Consider the following 19,196-nt stretch of genomic DNA (forward strand, 5'->3'; position numbering starts at 1 on the left):
AGCTCTGACCCATTCGTGACCTATCATGAGCACGGAAGTAGTTTTCATCAGCTTGGTTATTTTACTCATCAAGTGGGTCAGGCAATCTGGATCTGGGTGACAGGTTAGGACAGTTAATAAACTTTTGAATAAAGGTCAATTTTCTAAAGGAAAGGAATCTAAGTATGGAAAAAAAGTAGGAGTTTCTGTTTGTTTAAGCTAGTTCTGCATCCAATAATTCACCTATATGCATATGGCCTATGTAAGTAATATACATAAAGATCTGAAAGACAGTGAAGTATAAATATCGGGTACTTGGCGACATTTCAATATTCTATGCTGCCAGAGTAGGCTCCAAGAGTAAGCCATTGATATCTGCATTGCTGGAACATAGTTATTCCAAAGCATTGATATTGCCCTAAAAATCTCCCCTGTTATGCATCTTCAATGTGGAAACTGGTTAAAAACAATATTTAGGGGTTGGGGTGGTTGGTAATCAAGAGGGAGTAGTATGAATAACCTTGTATGCCCTTCAGAAAATGCGTAATAACCGTGTCCTGCCTCGAAACATCATAGTTCATTAGGTTTCTGAATACCCTATTCAATCATTTCAAACCTTGTCTATGGTTAAAGAGTAACAACATGATTATTTCCCTTTCCCCAAGGGAATTACCAAATTGCAATATCCTGTCAGGGAGACCCAGGCCTCTGACACACATACTGGATATTAAAGCCTCACTCACTCAGAGTAATTGCTGTGCATGCAGCTTCATTATTCTGAGTGGGGTCTCTGATGTGCTTTCACAAGTACTTCAATTTATAGACTATTTTCACAATGGTGAAAAGTATTTTTGTTTAATATCTTTGTCTTGATGTTCTTAATATTTTATTATCTTAAAAAAGCAAATAAGTTCCCTTGGTTTCAATTAGGAGATGGGATTCTCTCCTGATCTTTCACCAAATATTGCATTTAAAAGCAAGTTTAGAATGCGTCACAAGTTTGCTTTTGATCTACTAAGCCAAGTGAAGAATCAAAAGAAAATGCATCATCAGTAACTTTTGGCATTTTGAAATCAAGGTCATGAGGTTACCTGATTTAGGCATTTCTTGTATGTGTCTCCGTTTTGCCTCTAATAATTTACCCATTGAAATTTTTTATCCTGTGAGTAGCACAGTAGTAAAAGGAAGAAAACAAAATTGATTGACAATGTGGATCCAACCTCATTGGTCACTGATCACTGATATGTTTTTAATTTTTAACTTTGGAAACTATTAATTAAAATTTTCTCATTTATTTATATTCTTTTGTGAATGCCATTGTTCAACAGTGGGCTTGGTCAAACTCCAGAAAGGTGACCAAAGAATAAGTTGCAACAGATAATTTTAATGTTTTATAGTATATTGATTTTTATGTTAGAATATAATACTGTTTTTTTTTAAGACTTTATTTATTCATGAGAGACACAGAGAGAGAGAAGCAGAGACACAGGCAGAGGGAGAAGCAGTCTCCCTGCAAGGAGCCTGATGTGGGACTCAATCCCGGACCCTGGGATCACACCCTGAGCCAGAGGCAGATGCTCAAGCGCTGAGCCATGCAGGCGTCGCAATACTGGTTTTTTAACCCCAAATTTTGCTTTGGTTATCTCAGATGCAAGTATGTTATATGTATTTGTTACATATATGTGTAACATATATCTTTATACACGATAATAGATATTTAAATCACCTTTACATCTTATAAAAATGAGATATTTTAAAATGCTGATTAAACAAAATTAATGCAATAATCTTCAAGGTCTGGAGTATACATGCAACTAATTCAAAAATCAAATATCTTTCTAAATCTCTAAAAGACCAAAGTTAATGCAACTGTGATTTTAGGAGCTCATTCTTTGCTATCTGCTTCTAATCCTACCCTGAAATATTGTCTGCTTTAAGCCAGAGTTAAGGAGGAAAGGGGTTTGTAAGGTAGAGGAAGGTAGGACATAGCATCTTGTTGTAAGGCCACCACATTAAAGCTGTATACCCAGATCTCCCCCCACCAAAATGCCATCAGCCAAAAAAGTACAAGTTAACAGTCAGCAAGTAATAAAATCTTGTCTGGCAGGAACAAGAAAAACATGAGAGATATCATTTAAAAAATACGGTTTAACTGAACACAATCAGTGTGTTAACATTTTCCAACATCAGTTTGGAGCCAACAGTGTCAATTAGTAATGTGGATGCCTGCAATCCTAAAACCAACATGAAGGAGAGCTGAAGGATATGAATAAAGATTGGAGGAACACAACAATGGCATCTCATATGCACCACAAGTTTCTACACTTTTCCTGCATTCTAATTGTCTTCAAAGCAGTAACTTGGTAATAGTGGCAGCAATTGCAGTGAAACAGCCTTTGCCACGCTTTGATATGTGACAGAGACTTGCAGGTATGTGTCCATGATGATGTACATTGCTATGCTTTACATATCAAGATTACATAATATTACAATCACAGTAGTCCTATAATTTAAAAAATATATTCTTCATCAATCACATACTATTTATAAAATACCTATATATATATATGGATTATGCTAACTGATAAGCTCATTAGGTGATAATGTTCTTGCTTGCATTATAACATGAAGATACATCAAATAAGAATATTTGTGATTTTTTTTTACTAAGGGAAAAGCTGGAATACAAAAAAAAAATTCTTTAGTATCTTTCACACATGATATTTTCTAAGTATGGGAAGGGAAAATGTAGGCAGAAAACCTGAACAGGTGTCTATGAGTAGACAAATAACTTGACTTATGGTGATTGTAAATCAGTTCAGGAGATGGGGGTGGAGGGAAAGATGGGAAGAGAAGAAAGGAGGAAAAGTGAGGAAAAGAAGAATCAAACAATCCAGAAACAATCAACAAGGATCATTTTAAAAGGGCAGTAACTTCCTAATACTACAAATTACAGTGTTATTAACCTTATAACACTAATAAATAAAAATGTATTATTTACTCAGGGACTAAGATAAACTTTGAGAACTGAAAAGGAATTAGGCAACTCCTGAATATTCCAGCTCAGGAATTATTGGTATTGTTTGGCATTATTTTAATTATTTACAAGAATTATAATCAATGATTCCAGATTAATATTTTTGATTTGTTCCACTTTCCATTCTATTTCATCCTTCTTCTAACAGTGTTTGTCCTGTCGTGGAAGCAGAGCTAAATCATAGTACAAGCCTACAAAATCTCACTAGCTGAAAAGACATTTCTACCATTATCAAATCAGTAATGGAAACAGAACAAAGGGTAAGAACTCTGGTTCTCTATGATTTCCCCTCATAATAAACAATATGTTCAAAATGTCCTGTATTTTTAAAATGGAAAATATGTTTCACCCCTAATTATCTACAAGGTCATACTGAGAAATATTTTACAGAGTGTATCTGCCTCTGTTTTATCAATTGAGTTATCAGTGACACTGGTCTTGAATTGGAGGTCTCAGATTACTGGAATCTGTGAATGAAAAAAAAATGATGAAAACACTTGTGATGAGTGTTCTGGATGAGAAAGCGGAAGTCTGGTTTGATACAAAGCTTCTATCAGCTATAAAGCTTATCTCCAGTCACTGCGAGCCTCTTTTTCCTTTTCCTCATCCTTGGTGCCCTCTCTGACCTGGCTTCCTCACCACCCCAGTAGGCTCCTTTTTATCATCTAGTAGTCAAACACACCTATTAGTAAATTATCTGGTTCACAGAGTCTCTCACTAAAGTGTACCTGAGGGATTATGTTTTACTAACTACCATTCCTAGAGGTTTTTGTGTCAAGAAATATACCCTTTAAAATAAAGAAAGGAAATACTAATAGTGAAACATCAGCATCATTGGGGAAAAGGGTTTGGAAGCAGGGAGAAGCAGGGGCAGAGGGGAAGAGAAGATTCTAAGTGGGGTCTCCTGATGCACTGCATGGAGATGACAACTAACACGTGTATATACAGCCCCTAGTCCTTATACCACATTCTTCCTCATGATCAAACCCACAAAGAGCTTTAGATTAAGAGTGAGGAGACCCGGCATGCAGTTCTAGCTCTGTCTGGCCATATTTGTGTGGTCCAGACCAGGTTATTTATTACTTCATTCCCATAGCACCTGTGAGTTCTTTTAACTGTGTAAACAGAAACAAAAACCAAAAACCTGTAGAAATTCAGGTAGAGTGCACTGCAATAAAATAAAGGGATCCTTCCAAAAGAGCAAATATCCAAATTTAACAGAACACTAGGCTTGTACCTCTTATTTGAATTAAAACGTTGGCTTCTGAGACTAACCTTCTCGAACGCTGTCAAGAGTTCCATTTGTAAATCCAAATGTCATTATTTAAAATGAGTTATGATTTCCTGTGCAAACTCCCACAAGAGCTCTGCACTGATAAAGAATGGCTTGAAAGGGGCTATTCCTCCTTCCGCAGGATTTACAGCCTAACAGAGATGAATAAGATAAGTAAATATTTACTGATGTTTTGGAAACCAGGAAACAAACAGCCTAGTGAGTGGGTAGACTTAGCATAAGCATATTGATCGTAATGTGACTATTAAGGCTTTTGAGATACATGACTTATTGGATTTTGTTTGCTTGTTTTACTCTGCTTGCAGAACTCTAATTTTTTACTCAGGGGTTTGTTATCTACTTACAATTGTGCAATTTCTTTAGTAAATAATGACAACCTCTGCTGCTCTATAAAAAGTTTATAGGGAAAAAGTGTAGAAAAACACAAAAACATAGAAACACATCCTACCGAAGTATAAACTTGTGAATAGGTAAAGCTCTGAAGTGCATCATAAAAAGACCTTATGATCAGAAAAGGAAAAGACTAGTAGACTTGGAACGGAAGCTGAGAGAGTCCTTTGCTGTAGTGCCTGAAAGAACTGAGCAGAGGGATGGGTCTGACCAGGCTTCATGAAGGAGGTGGATACTAATTCAGGATACTATGTTATTCTAACATTTTTATGGGAAAGTCTGGGATGCTTATTATATGTAAGTGATTATAGTTAATCTTGTATTTAACATTGATAATTACTCATTGTAATAGACAGATTTTTTTTTTCTCTTCATGAGATGTAGCAGGCTAAAAGTCTTTCCCCTCATTAACTTTTCAGGTTACCTAAAATTCCAAGCTCTAGACATATGTATCCATCTCTCTGACATCTCTGCCTACATGTCTTAAAGAGACCTCAAACTCAATATGACCAACACTTAAAACTTGTCACCTTTATCTCATATCTGGTCCTCTCCTGGTGTCACCTCTTCCTGTGAATAGTATATACATATCATTGTCATCCTTGACATCTTATCCCTTTATAAGGACAGTGGCCCATCACCAGTTCCACTGATACCATCTTTAAAGTATCTTCCAATCTATGCACATTCCTCTCTCTTTCTCTCCTTTGTTGCCACTCCTAATTCAAATAACAAGGTCTCCTATAGTACGCTCTTGACCTGGTTTTCTGGTACAACACTTGCCTCTTCCAGTTGATTCTCCCATACAAGAGACTGTGTGAGCTGACTAAAATAGGTCTCAACATATTCTCTTCCTTCTTAAGACCCTTCAAAAGTAACACAGTACTCTTAAGATAAATAAGAGGCTCCTTAACATGTCCTATGATGCTCTGACTGCTTAAATCCCAGATCACCTCAGCCCCAGCCTCCTCACCTGCTGCTTTCTTTCTCACTCTTTATTCAAACTTCCTGGCTTCTTTCCAATTCTGGATGTACCCTGTCCTCACTGCACAGCCATTCCACTTACCATTTCCTCTCCCTGAAACACCTCTCACATGTACTTTCACTTAATAATTTTTTCTTTTCCTTCAAATTATCCAAATATCTCTTCCTCAGGAAATCCTGCTCTAATTTGACAAATTGGATCAGATCCCTACATCTTTCATGGCACTTATCACTATTTTTTATTTTAGAGGGGCTAGAAAGGGCAGAGGGTGAAGGAGAAAGAGAATCTTAAGCAGGCTCCAAGCCCAGCATAAAGCCTTGTCACAGGACTTGATCTCACCACCCTGAGATCATGACCTGAGCCAAGATCAAGAGGCAGATGCTTAACAAACTGAACCAACCAGGTGCAGCTACTTATCACTATTTTTGATTTGTGTACTTAGAGGATCACTGTCTACCTCCCACGCAATGCGCTTCATGAGGCAGGGACCATGTCTGTTTTCACTGGCCCTTTTCTGACTACTCAGCCCAACAATGAGCAAGTACTGGGTTCTCAATGTATTGTGGAATGAATGAATGTGTGAATGGCTGAACTGATGGATGGATGAATGGATGAATAGATGGCTGAAAGATCACTATCTTCAGATGTCAAATACCTAAAATCATTAAACCAATTTATTATTTTTTAAACCAATTTATTGTAGAGTTTTATCATCTTCCTGGAAGAGAGATCCCAAGAGAATGGCATTTAATGCAATGGGATAGAGAATGAGAAGTGAATAACAGAGCATATTTACAGTTACTTTTGCTATTTGGAATTTGTTCCCTTTCATAAAAGGGCATCCTCTTTTGCGGGGGGCGGGATATATTTTTCCTCCATAGTATGGTTTTGTGGGAGGTATATCTTTCAATTCAATAACAAAAAATAAATAAATATATAACTCAAATTAAAAATGGGCAAAGGATTTGAATTGACATTTCTCCAGAGAAGCTAGACAGACAATAGGTTCATGTAAAGAGGCTCAAAATCATTAGTCATTAGGGCAATGCAAATCAAAATGAAATGACATACCACTTCACACACAATAGGATGACTCTATTCAAAATGACAGACAATAATAAGAGTTGACAAGGATGTGGAAAAATCCACACCTCTCAAACATTGCTGGTAGAAATGTTAAATGATGCAGTGACTTTGGAGAACAGTTTGGCAGTTACTCAAAATGTTAAATGGAGCTATATTACTCAGCGATTTCATTCCTAGGTGTCTATCCAAGAGAAATAAAAACATGTGAACATATGTTCACAAGAAGACTGGTACACAGATATCCATAGTAGTAGTATTCATTATAGTCAAAAGCGAAAACAACTCAAATGCCCATCAACTGGAACTAGAGGATATTATACTAAGTGGAATAAGTTAATTAGAGAAAGACAATTATCATATCACTCATATAGAATTTAAGAAACAAAAGAGACACTCATAGAGGAAGAGAGGAGAAAATAAAACAAGATTAATTCAGAGAGGGAAACAAGCTATAAGAGACTCTTAATCATAGGAAACAAGCTGAGAGTCACTGGGGATGAGGGGGGATGGGCTAACTGGGTGATGGACATTAAAAGGAGGGCTCAGGGGATCCCTGGGTGGTGCAGCGGTTTGGCGCCTGCCTTTGGCCCAGGGTGCGATCCTGGAGACCCGGGATCGAATCCCATGTCAGGCTCCCAGTGCATGGGGCCTGCTTCTCCCTCTGCCTGAGTTTCTGCCTCTCTCTCTCTCTCTCTCTCTCTCTGGCTATCATAAATTTAAAAAATAAATAAATAAAATAAAATAAAATAAAAGGAGGGCTCAGGATGTACTGAGCACTGGGTGTTATATAAGACTGATGAATCACTGACCTCTACTTCTGAAACAAATAATACACTATATGTTAATTAATTGAATTTAAATAAAATTTAAAAATAAACACTTGGAACTGTGGGGGAAAAAAACAGATGTCCATCAGCTGATACTTGGACAAACAAAATGTAGTATATCAACACAATGGAATATTATATGATAATAAAAAGGACTGCAGTGCTGACACATGCTACAACATGGATGATTCTTTAAAATACTATGTTACATGAAAGAAGCCAACTGCAAAATACCACATATTGTTTGGTTCTACTTATAAGAAATGTCCAGAATAGGTAAGTCCATAGAGACCAAAATTAGCTGCGTGGTTCTAAAGGCTGGGGTCAGGGAGAAATGGGGAGTAATTGCTAATGGATATGGGGTTTCTTTCAGAGCTGTTTAAAATGTTTGAAAATCAGGTTGTAACAGTGGTTGCCTATCTCTGGGAATGTATTGAAAACCACCAATGTGTACACATTAAAGTAGTGAATTTTATAGTATATGAATCACATCTCAACAGTTAAAAAATAAACATATATATCAATAAGTGCAAATCTAATACCATACACAAAATGTAAGGGGATGACGAATGAGGAGGAAAGGAGTGGAACAAAGAAGGCTTCATAGGTGAGAAGAGGTGAAATCTGAATTACTTGTCTTTCACCCAACCTTCCCTGTCAACACACTGGAGGTCAGTTCCATCAGGCTTTGACTGCCCAGATACATAAATATTAAAGAATAATAATTGCATTTAGTTTTGAATGGAAAATATGTTTCAAAACGCTCAAGCACATAAATCCCAAGGGACGAAGCTTCAGGCAAATCCAATCTACACAGCCAGATCACTAATGAAGGTCATTACTACACTTTGGCTACACCTGAGTTTACTCAATGACGTATTTTTCTCTCTACAAAGACTCATAAGCACAAGAACTGCCCAGGAGACAAAAACCCCCTCAAACATTTTATACTCACAGGATATTGAATGAGTAGATAGCAAAACCCACATCACTCATTTGGTTGTTCACTGTGTAAACAATACGATTCAGGTCACCAAATATTTGCTCACATACCCAAACCTAAATAACATTAAGCAGAACACTGAAGACAGAAATGCCTTCTGGAAATTGTTGTCAGCACTCTGTGATTATATTCAAGTTTCCCAAGTGAGGGAAAAAAAAATGTCTCTTTCATCAATGCATATACTCAGAAATGATAACAAGAAATTTTAAAATTCTTTATTTTTTCTTATAGAGTGTATCTGTGTAAAACGAAAGAAAAAATGTTTTAGACTGTACATCCCAGAATTCCTATACACCATTAGCCGGGGCACAGTTTTTATGCTCCCACGGGTTACTGATTAGTACTATTTCGTCAATCTCACACAATGAGTAAACAATAACTTGCAAAACGCAATGGGATACAAAGTAGAATTTTTACTGTAACCTAGAAAATGAAAAGCTTGTCATTTCTCCTTGTGTACCACCAAATCAAAGAGAAAGTGACAATAATGAACTGTAACAAAAACCTGCACCACAAATTATACATCAGTCTTATGATTTCTGGGAGAAAAAAATGTCCCATCAGAGATCCCTGTGACCAGAAAAGAGTAGTAATCTATGGACCAGGAAGCAATGTATCTTAGCAGACTGAGTGACCAATCTGTGGATAATATTGGGAAATCATATTTTGTAATATAATAGAAGTGTACTGAGTCAGAGTCAAGGTTAACCTATAATGGTAGACTTTAGAATCAGAAAGCAACATGTATAAAGGAGGAGATTCCCACATTTCCACTGACTCACTAAGGTAGACCATATCTGGACCTCCAGTGAGCGTGTCAGTCATCCTCTGCTCTACACACATTTGCTGAATTAGAAAAGAGGAAAACAAGATCCTGAAGGGTTTAGGGTGGGGAGGTGCAAGGGGGCCTTTATAGCAGTCTGCCTGCCTCGTAGAATATCTACAGGAAATTAAGTATCTTGTGTTGTGAATTTTAGTTTCCTATCAGTATTTGCTTTGTTCCATTTAAAAGAATTTGAAGTCTATTTTATGGCAGTGAAGTAGACAGACCTTAAAGGTACAGTATCATCAGTTTTGACAAATGGATATATAACCTATACCCTATTAAAATATAGCACATTTTTATGGTCCCAGAAAATTTTCTTATGCTTCTTTCTAGTTAGTCTCTTCTCACCCAGAAATAGCTCTGTTCTGATTTTCATCACCATCATAAATTAGGTTTCCTAGGAATTCATATAAGTATGTATCTTTTTAAAAGATTTTATTTATTTGAGAGAGAGAGAAAGAGAGAGAGAGCACAGAGTCAGAGGGAGAAGCAGACTCTCAGTGGAACATGGGACTCCATCTCAGGACCCTGAGATCATGACCTGAGCCAAAGGCAGACACTTTACCGACTGAGCCACCCAGGTGCCCCTAAGTATGCATTTCTTTATGTCATGATCCTTTCACTCTGTATAATGCTGTTGTATTCAGCTGTAATTTATTCCATTTTATAGCTGAATGTCATTCCATTGTATATTTTTTAATTCATTCTTCAGTTAATGGAAACCCAGACTGTTTCCAGGTTCAGTATACTATTATAAGTAAAGCTGCTTGTGGATGTTCTTGTAAAAGTTATTTTTGATATATATTTTTATTTCTCCCGAATGAAAATCTAAAAATGGACCTGCTGTGGATATATATATATATATATATATATATTATATACCAATAACTATATATATATATGGTATATATAGGGTAGAAATACACTTAAATCTTTCAAATATTACAAGTTTTCCAAAATAGCATTTACACACCCATCAACAATGTATGTTGATTTTTTGCATTACACCTTCATCAACATTTGACTATGCTTTTATTTCAGCCTCTCTAGTGCCTATGTAGTTATTTTGTATGGTAGTTTTAATTTTTTTTTATTTATTTATGATAGTCACAGAGAGAGAGAAAGAGAGGCAGAGACACAGGCAGAGGGAGAAGCAGGCTCCATGCACCGGGAGCCCGATGTGGGATTCGATCCTGGGTCTCCAGGATCACGCCCTGGGCCAAAGGCAGGCGCTAAACCGCTGCGCCACCCAGGGATCCCTGTATGGTAGTTTTAATTTTCATTTTTCTAATGATTAGCAACATCGAGGGGTGCCTGGGTGGCATAGTCAGTTAAGTGTCTGACTCACGTCTATATTGGGCTGGTTATCTTTTTATAATTGAAATGTAGAAATTGTTTCTATATTCTGAATACCATTCCTAGTCTCAAATTTATGTGTTGCAAATATTCTTCTCTTTCTACGGCTGTGTGTTCATTTTCTTAGTAACGTCTCTTGATGAGTAGTTTTAAATTTTAACATTCAATTTTTCATTTTTTAAAGTTTACTTTTATTTCTCATTTCTAAGAAACATTTGCCCAACACAAACTTGCAAATATAGTCTCCTATATTTTCTTCTAGAAGCTTTATCATTTTGGCTTTTGCATTTAAGTGTATTATTCTTCTGATATTAGTACTTGTGTGTGACTTGAGGCAGAGGTCAGCACTTTTTCTTTTCTCATACAGAGGTCTACTGTTTCTAGCACCACTTATTGGGGAAAAAATTACTTAAAAAATAATTTGCTCCTTTTAGGTTCTTTGAGTTTCTATATAAATTTTAAAATAATATTGTAAACTTCTACTTTTAAAAAGTCTGCTAAGATTGGGATTGCAAAAAATCAATAGCCCAATTCGGGGACAACTGAACATTTAATAGTGCTGAGTCTTATAATTCGCAAATATGATATGTCTCTCCACATATTCAAGGTCTTCTTTAATTTCTCTCAAAATATTTAATAATTTTAAATGTAGAGTTTTAACACAAATCCTACTAAACTTATTCCTAAGTATCTTGTTTTGGGTGTTATTATAAATGCTACCTTATCTTAATCTTATATTCAAATCTGGGGAAGTAAAAATACAGTTTATTTTTGCAAGGTCGCTTTGATATTATAACATGGCTAAATTTATCTAGAAGTTCTAGTAGATTTTATATTGATTACTTAGGAATTTTTACAAGTACAACCATATGTCATCTGCAAAGAAAGGCAGCATTATCGTTTCCTCTTTTAAATCTAATCCTCACAATAGATGCATTTGAGAAAATACAGCATCCTCATCAGATAAATTAAAGTTTATCCCAAAGACTGCAGTAAGAAATGAAGAGGGACACTATATCATACTTAAAGGATCTATTCAACAAGAGTACCTAAAAATCATGAATAATTATGCCCCTAATGTGGGAGCTGCCAAGTATATCAATCAATTAATAACCAAAGTAAAGACATACTTAGATAATAATACACCAATACTGGGAGACTTCAACACGGAACTTTCTGCAAATGACAGATCTTCTAAGCACAACATCTCCAAAGAAATAAGAGCTTTAAATTTGCATTTGACAAGACGGATTTTGCATATATTTACACAACTTTACATCCAAACGCAACTGAAAATACATTCTTTTCAAGTGCACATGGAACTTTCTCCAGAATAGACCATGTACTGGGTCACAAATTAGGTCTTAGCCATACCAAAAGATCGGGATTGTCCCCTGCATATTTTCAGATCATAATGCTTTGAAACTTGAACTCAAACACAAGAAGAAATTTGGAAGAAAAATATGTGGAGGCTAAAGAGCATCCTGCTAAAAGATGAAAGGGTCAACCTGGAAATTAGATAAGAATTAAAAAGATTCATGGAAACTAATGAGAATGAAGATACAACTGTTCAAAATCTTTGGGATACAGCAAAAGCAGTCCTAAGAGAGAAATACATCGCAATACAAGCATCCCTCAAAAAACTGGAAAAAACTCAAACACACAAGCTAACCTTGAACCTAAAGGAACTGAAGAAAGAACAGCAAATAAAACCTACACCAAGCAGAAGAAGAGAGTTAATAAAGATTTGAGCAAAACTCAATGAAATAGAGACCAGAAGAACCATAGAACAGATCAACAAAACCAGGATTTGGTTCTTTGAAAGAATTAATAAGATAGATGAAACATTAGCCAGCCTTATTAAAAACAAAAGAGAAAAGAATCTAATTAATAAAATCATGAATGAAAACGGAGAGATCACCACCAACACCAAGGAAATACAAACGATGTTAAAAACATATTATGAGCAGCTATAAGCCAATAAATTAGGCAATCTAGAAGAAATGGACGCATTTCTGGAAAACCACAAACTACCAAAACTGGAACAGGAAGAAATAGAAAACCTGAACGGGCCAATAACCAGGGAGGAAATTGAAGCAGTCATCAAAAACCTCCCAAGAAACAAAAGTCCAGGGCCAGATGGCTTCCCAGGGGAATACAATCAAACGTTTAAAGAAGAAACAATACCTATTCTACTAAAGCTGTTCTAAAAGATAGAAAGGGATGGAATACTTCCAAACTCGTTCTATGAGGCCAGCATCACCTTAATTCCAAAACCAGACAAAGACCCCACCAAAAAGGAGAATTATAGACCAGTATCCCTGATGAAAACAGATGCAAAAATTCTCAACAAGATACTAGCCAATAGGATCCAACAATACATTAAGAAGATTATTCACCATGACCAAGTGGATTTATTCCCGGGATGCAAGGTTGGTTCAACACTCGTAAAACAATCAATGTGATAGATCATATCAACAAGAGAAAAAACAAGAACCATATGATCCTCTCAATAGATGCAGAGAAAGCATTTGACAAAATACAGCATCCATTCCTGATCAAAACTCTTCAGAGTGTAGGGATAGAGAGAACATTCCTCAGCATCTTAAAGGCCATCTACAAAAATCCCACAGCAAATATCATTCTCAATGGGGAAGCACTGGGAGCCTTTCCCCTAAGATCAGGAACAAGACAGGGATGTCCACTCTCACCACTGCTATTCAACATAGTACTAGAAGTCCTAGCCTCAGTAATCAGGCAACAACAACAACAACAACAACAACAAAAATAAAAGGCATTCAAATTGGCAAAGAAGTCAAACTCTCCCTCTTCACAGATGACATGATACTCTACATAGAAAACCTAAAAGACTCCACCCCAAGACTGCTAGAACTCATACAGCAATTCGGTAGTGTGGCAGGATAAAAAAATCAATGCCCAGAAATCGGTGGCATTTCTATACACTAATAATTAGACTGAAGAAATAGAAGTTAAGGAGTCAATCCCATTTACAATTGCACCCAAAAGCATAAGATACCTAGGAATAAACCTAACCAAAGAGGTAAAGGATCTATACCCTAAAAACTACAGAACACTTCTGAAAGAAATTGAGGAAGACACAAGGAGATGGAAAAATATTCCATGTTCATGGATTGGAAGAATTAATACTGTGAAAATGTGAATGCTATCCAGGGCAATTTACACATTTAATGCAATCCCTATCAAAATACCATGGACTTTCTTCAGAGATTTGGAACTAATCATCTTAAGATTTGTGTGGAATCAGAAAAGACCCCAAATAGCCAGGGGAATATTAAAAAAGAAAACCAGAGCCGGGGGCATCACAATGCCAGATTTCAGGTTGTACTACAAAGTTGTGATTATCAGGACAGTGTGGTACTAGCACAAAAACAGACACATAAATCAATGGAACAGAATAGAGAATCCAGAGATGGGCCCTCACTCTATGGTCAACTAATATTTGACAAAGCAGGAAAGGCTACCCACTGGAAAAAGGACAATCTCTTCAATAAACAGTGCTGGGAAAATTGGAGAGCCACATGCAGAAGAATGACACTAGACCATTCTCTTACACCATACACAAAGATAAACTCAAAATGGATGAAAGATCTAAATGTGAGACAAGAATCCATCAAAATCCTAGAGGAGAACACAGGCAACACCCTTTTTGAACTTGGCCACAGCAACTTCTTGCAAGATACATCCATGAAGGCAAGGGAAACAAAAACAAAAACAAAAGGGAAACAAAAGTCCCATGAATTATTGGGACTTAATCAGGATAAAAAGCTTCTGCACAGCAAAAGAAACAGTCAACAAAACTAAAAGACAACCTACAGAATGGGAGAAGATATTGGCAAATGACATATCAAATAAAGGGCTAGTTTCCAAGATCTATAAAGAACTTATTAAATTCAACAGCAAAGAACAAACAATCCAATCATGAAATGGGCAAAAGACATGAACAACATCTCACAGAGGAAGACATAGACATGGCCAACACGCACATGAGAAAACGCTCCGTATCACTTGCCATCAGGGAAATACAAATCAAAACCACAATGAGGGATCCCTGGGTGGCGCAGCGGTTTGGCGCCTGCCTTTGGCCCAGGGCGCGATCCTGGAGATCCGGGATCAAATCCCACGTCAGGCTCCCGGTGCATGGAGCCTGCTTCTCCCTCTGCCTGTGTCTCTGCCTCTCTCTCTCTCACTGTGTGCCTATCATGAATAAATAAAAAAAATTAAAAAAAAAAAACAAAAAAAAAAACAAAACCACAATGAGATACCACCTCACACCAGTGAGAATGGGGAAAATTAACAAGACAGGAAATGACAAATATTGGAGAGGATGTGGAGGAAGGGGAACCCTCTTGCACTGTTGGTGGGAATGGGAACTGGTGCAGCCACTCTGGAAAACTGTGTGGAGGTCCCTCAAAGAGTTAAAAATAGGTCTGCCCTACGACCCAGCAATTGCACTGCTGGGGATTTACCCCAAAGATATAGAAGATATAGATGCAGTGAAACGCCGGGACACCTGCACCCCGATGTTTCTAGCAGCAATGTTCACAATAGCCAAACTGTGGAAGGAGCCTCGGGGTCCATCGAAAGATGAATGGATAAAGAAGATGTGGTTTATGTATACAATGGAATATTACTCAGCCATTAGAAATGACAAATACCCACCATTTGCTTCAATGGATGGACCTGGAGGGTATTATGCTGAGTGAAATAAGTCAATCAGAAAAGGACAAACAAACAAAACAAAAACAAAAACAAAAACAAAAAACAAAAGGACAAACATTATATGGTCTCATTCATTCGGGGAATATAAAAAATAGTGAAAGGGAATAAAGGGAAAGGAGAGAAACTGAGTGGGAAATATCAGAAAGGGTGACAGAACAGGAGAGACTCCTAACTTTGGGAAACAAACAAGGGGTGGTGGAAGGGGAGGTGGGCAGGGGGATGGGGTGACTGGGTGACGGGCACTGAGCGGAGGACTTGACGGGATGAACACTGGGTTAATGTTATGCTATATGTTGGCAAATTGAACTCCAATAAAAAAATATACAAAAAATAAAAAGATGTTCAACATCAAATGTCATTAGGGAAGTGCAAACTAAAACAATGAGATATCAGTACATACTCATTAGAAAGGCCAAAATACAAGACACTGTCAATTCCAAATGTTTATGAGAATGCGGTATCAGTGGAACTCTCATTCATTGCTGGTAGAAATGCAAAATGGCATAGCCTCTTTGGAATATGATTTGGGAAGTTCTTAAAAATTAGTATGATCCAGCAACCACATCCTTCGGTACTTACCAAAATAATCAAAAACTTATGTCCCCATGCAAATCAGCACAGGAATGTTTATAGCACCTTAATTCATTATTGCCAAACCTTGGAAGCAACCAAAATATCCTCCATAGGTGAATAAGCAAATAAACTGTAGAACTTCCTGGCAGTTGGGTATTATTCAGTGCTAACAAGACATAAGCTATCAAACCGTGAAAAGACCTGGGAAAAACTTTATATGCATGTTATTAAATGAAAGAAGCCAATCTGAAAAGGCTACATACTTGATCATTCCAACTATATGATATTCTAGAAAGAGCAAGATTATACGTTAAAGGACCAGTGGTTGCCAGGGACTGGAGGGAGAGAGAGATGCAATAGGTAGAACACAAAGGATGTAATGTAATGCAGTGTAACCATTCTGGACGATGCTACAACTGTGGATACATGTTATTATACTTTTGTCACAATCTATAGAATGTGCAATATCAAGAACCAACCCTGATGTCAACTTTGGACTCTGGATGATGACGATGTGTACATGTAGGTTCATGGATTATAACACATGTACCACCTTCTGTAGCTAAGGGGGAAACTGCATATGTGAGAGCCAGGGATGTATAGGAACTCTCTACTTTCCTCTCAATGCTGCTGTTACCCTAAAACTGTTCTAAAAAGTAAATCTATTAAAGAAATGTACACAGTCATGCCTTTTCCCTGTCTTTGAGGAAGAGCATTCAGTATTTCAGCAGAGGAATGATATTAACTCGGGAATTTTTATAGATGCCTTTCATCAGACTGGGATTTTTTTCCTTCCATTCTTATTTTGCAGAGAGTTTTTGATCATGATCTGGAGCTTAAATCTGATAACTGCATTTTCTGCACCTACTTAATTATCATATAACTTTTCTCTTTAATATTTAAATCATGTTGAACTTTCAAATTAAACCAACAATGGGTTATGCTTTTTCTGTGTTGTAATATTTGATTTGCTTATATCTTAAGGATTTTTGTATGCACATTTATAAGAAAGATTAATATGTAATTTTTCTTTTCCTTTTTTTTTGGTAATGTCTCCAGCTCTTTTGGTATCAGGATTATACAGACTTTACAAAATGAGCTGGGAAATAGTATCTCTATTATATTATCTGCAAGAATTTGTATAACATTAGTAATGATACTTTCTATTTTTTTCTTTTTGATTTTCACCTTTCCTGTTTTACAAAAAGCCCCCTACTTTTACAACTAAGAACTCTAGCTCTGGGTGTTGGCAACGGATCTTTGGGCTGTAAGAAGGAACAAAAATCTGTCTTGCCACATGTTTTTAAAAGGAGTTTGTTGGGCACCTGTCTCGCTCAGTCAGTTAAGTATCTGCCTTTGGTTCAGGCCGTGATCCTGGTGTCCTGGGATCCAGTCCTGAGTCGGGCTCCCTGCTGAGCAGGGAGGCTGATTCTCCCTCTACCTCTCTCCACTGCTTGTGCTCTCTTCTCCCTCAAATTAAATAAAATCCTTTAAAAAATAAACAAAATCTTAAAAAAAGGAATTTGTTTCTCTTTTCTTTTTTTTTTTAAGATTTTACTTATTTATTCATGAGAGACTCAGAGAGAGAGGCAGAGACATAGGCAGAAGGAGAAGCAGGCTCCGTGCAGGGAACCCGATGCTGGACTCGATCACAGGACCCCAGGATCACGACCTGAGCTGAAGACGCTCAACTGCTGAGCCACCCAGTTGTCCCTGTTTCTCTTTTATTTGAAGGGTGTGTGTGTGTGTGTGTGTGTATTTCACATTTAGGTGAAATTCTAACTACTTCTACAAATATGAAAGCAGTCATACACATGCAAACACACACACATACACCCAGATTATTTAAGACCCTCACTTTTGAAAATTATCTCTGAGGGTGTAATAAAGGACTGGAAAACTCTTAATTGTATTATTCAATATCCATAGAAATACAGGTATTAGAAATTATTATGGTAATATATGGAAATTTCAACTAGACAGAGAAACCAGGAAACTTTGGTGAGCACGTTTGGAAAAGAGGAAGGAAATATTTCATCTTTGGAGAAGCAAAGCAATGAAAATGTCTCTGCATTGGGAGTTGGCAGTGCTTGCTTGATCTATTTTAAGGCTATAATTTTACTTGCATGCAAACAAAGAATCGTTAAGTTTTTCTGGTGAATTAAACCAGGAAATTCACTGTAATCATTATAAAATGATGTTCTTTAATCTCTAGCAATGTTTCAGCTTAAATTTTTACTTATTGTAATATTAATATAGCTATATGTGCTTTATTTTGTTTGTTGCTTGCATAATACTCAACTGTTAGAAAAGATTTATAAGAAATATGCCTCAGAGGGGCGCCTGGGGGCTCAGTCAGTTAAGCATCTGCCTTTGGCTCAGGTCATGGTCCCAAGGTTCTGGGATCGAGTCCCACATTGGGCTCCCTGCTCAGTGGCTCTGCCTTGCCTCCTGCTCATGTGCTCTCTCTCTCGCTCTCTCTCTCTCTCAAGTAAGTAAATAAAATCTAAATAAAAAGAAGAAAGAAAGAAATATCCTTGGACTTATTGAGTTAAGTTAAAAATAAGTTCTAAACACTGACAAAATGCCTTTTGACATAAAACAAAGTTCACACTACATTTATGACCAAACAAATTCAAATACAATAAATAGCATATTCTTGGTGTGTGTGTGTGTGTGTGTGCACGCCTGCATGCTCATATTAAGCATACCTATTAGTGTAAAGATGCACACCCAGCTGTTTTTGTTCCTCCTAGGTCATGGAATCTTGGTGATTTTTGTTTCTTTTTGCTTCTTTGTACTTTCTAATTTTCCAAAATTGGAGTCTATTTCTTGTTTTCTTTTGTTTTTAAGCTTTTTTAAAGTATTAAGGAAAAGGGAACAGTATCAAATGCATTAACAGAAACCAAGTTACCTGTGGACTGGGGAGAATTACTGACTTGGGCAATAGTGATGTGTCTGGTATTTTAACAGGAATAGTTTAGTAGAGGCTTTGAAGCTGAAATTAGAATATAATGGACTTCAGAGTGGTAGAAACAGGTATTTTTAAAAATTGTCTGTGAAGGACACGAGAGGGATA

The sequence above is a fragment of the Canis aureus genome, chromosome 6 (assembly GCF_053574225.1).
Source record: "Canis aureus isolate CA01 chromosome 6, VMU_Caureus_v.1.0, whole genome shotgun sequence".
Taxonomy (NCBI): Eukaryota; Metazoa; Chordata; class Mammalia; order Carnivora; family Canidae; genus Canis; species Canis aureus.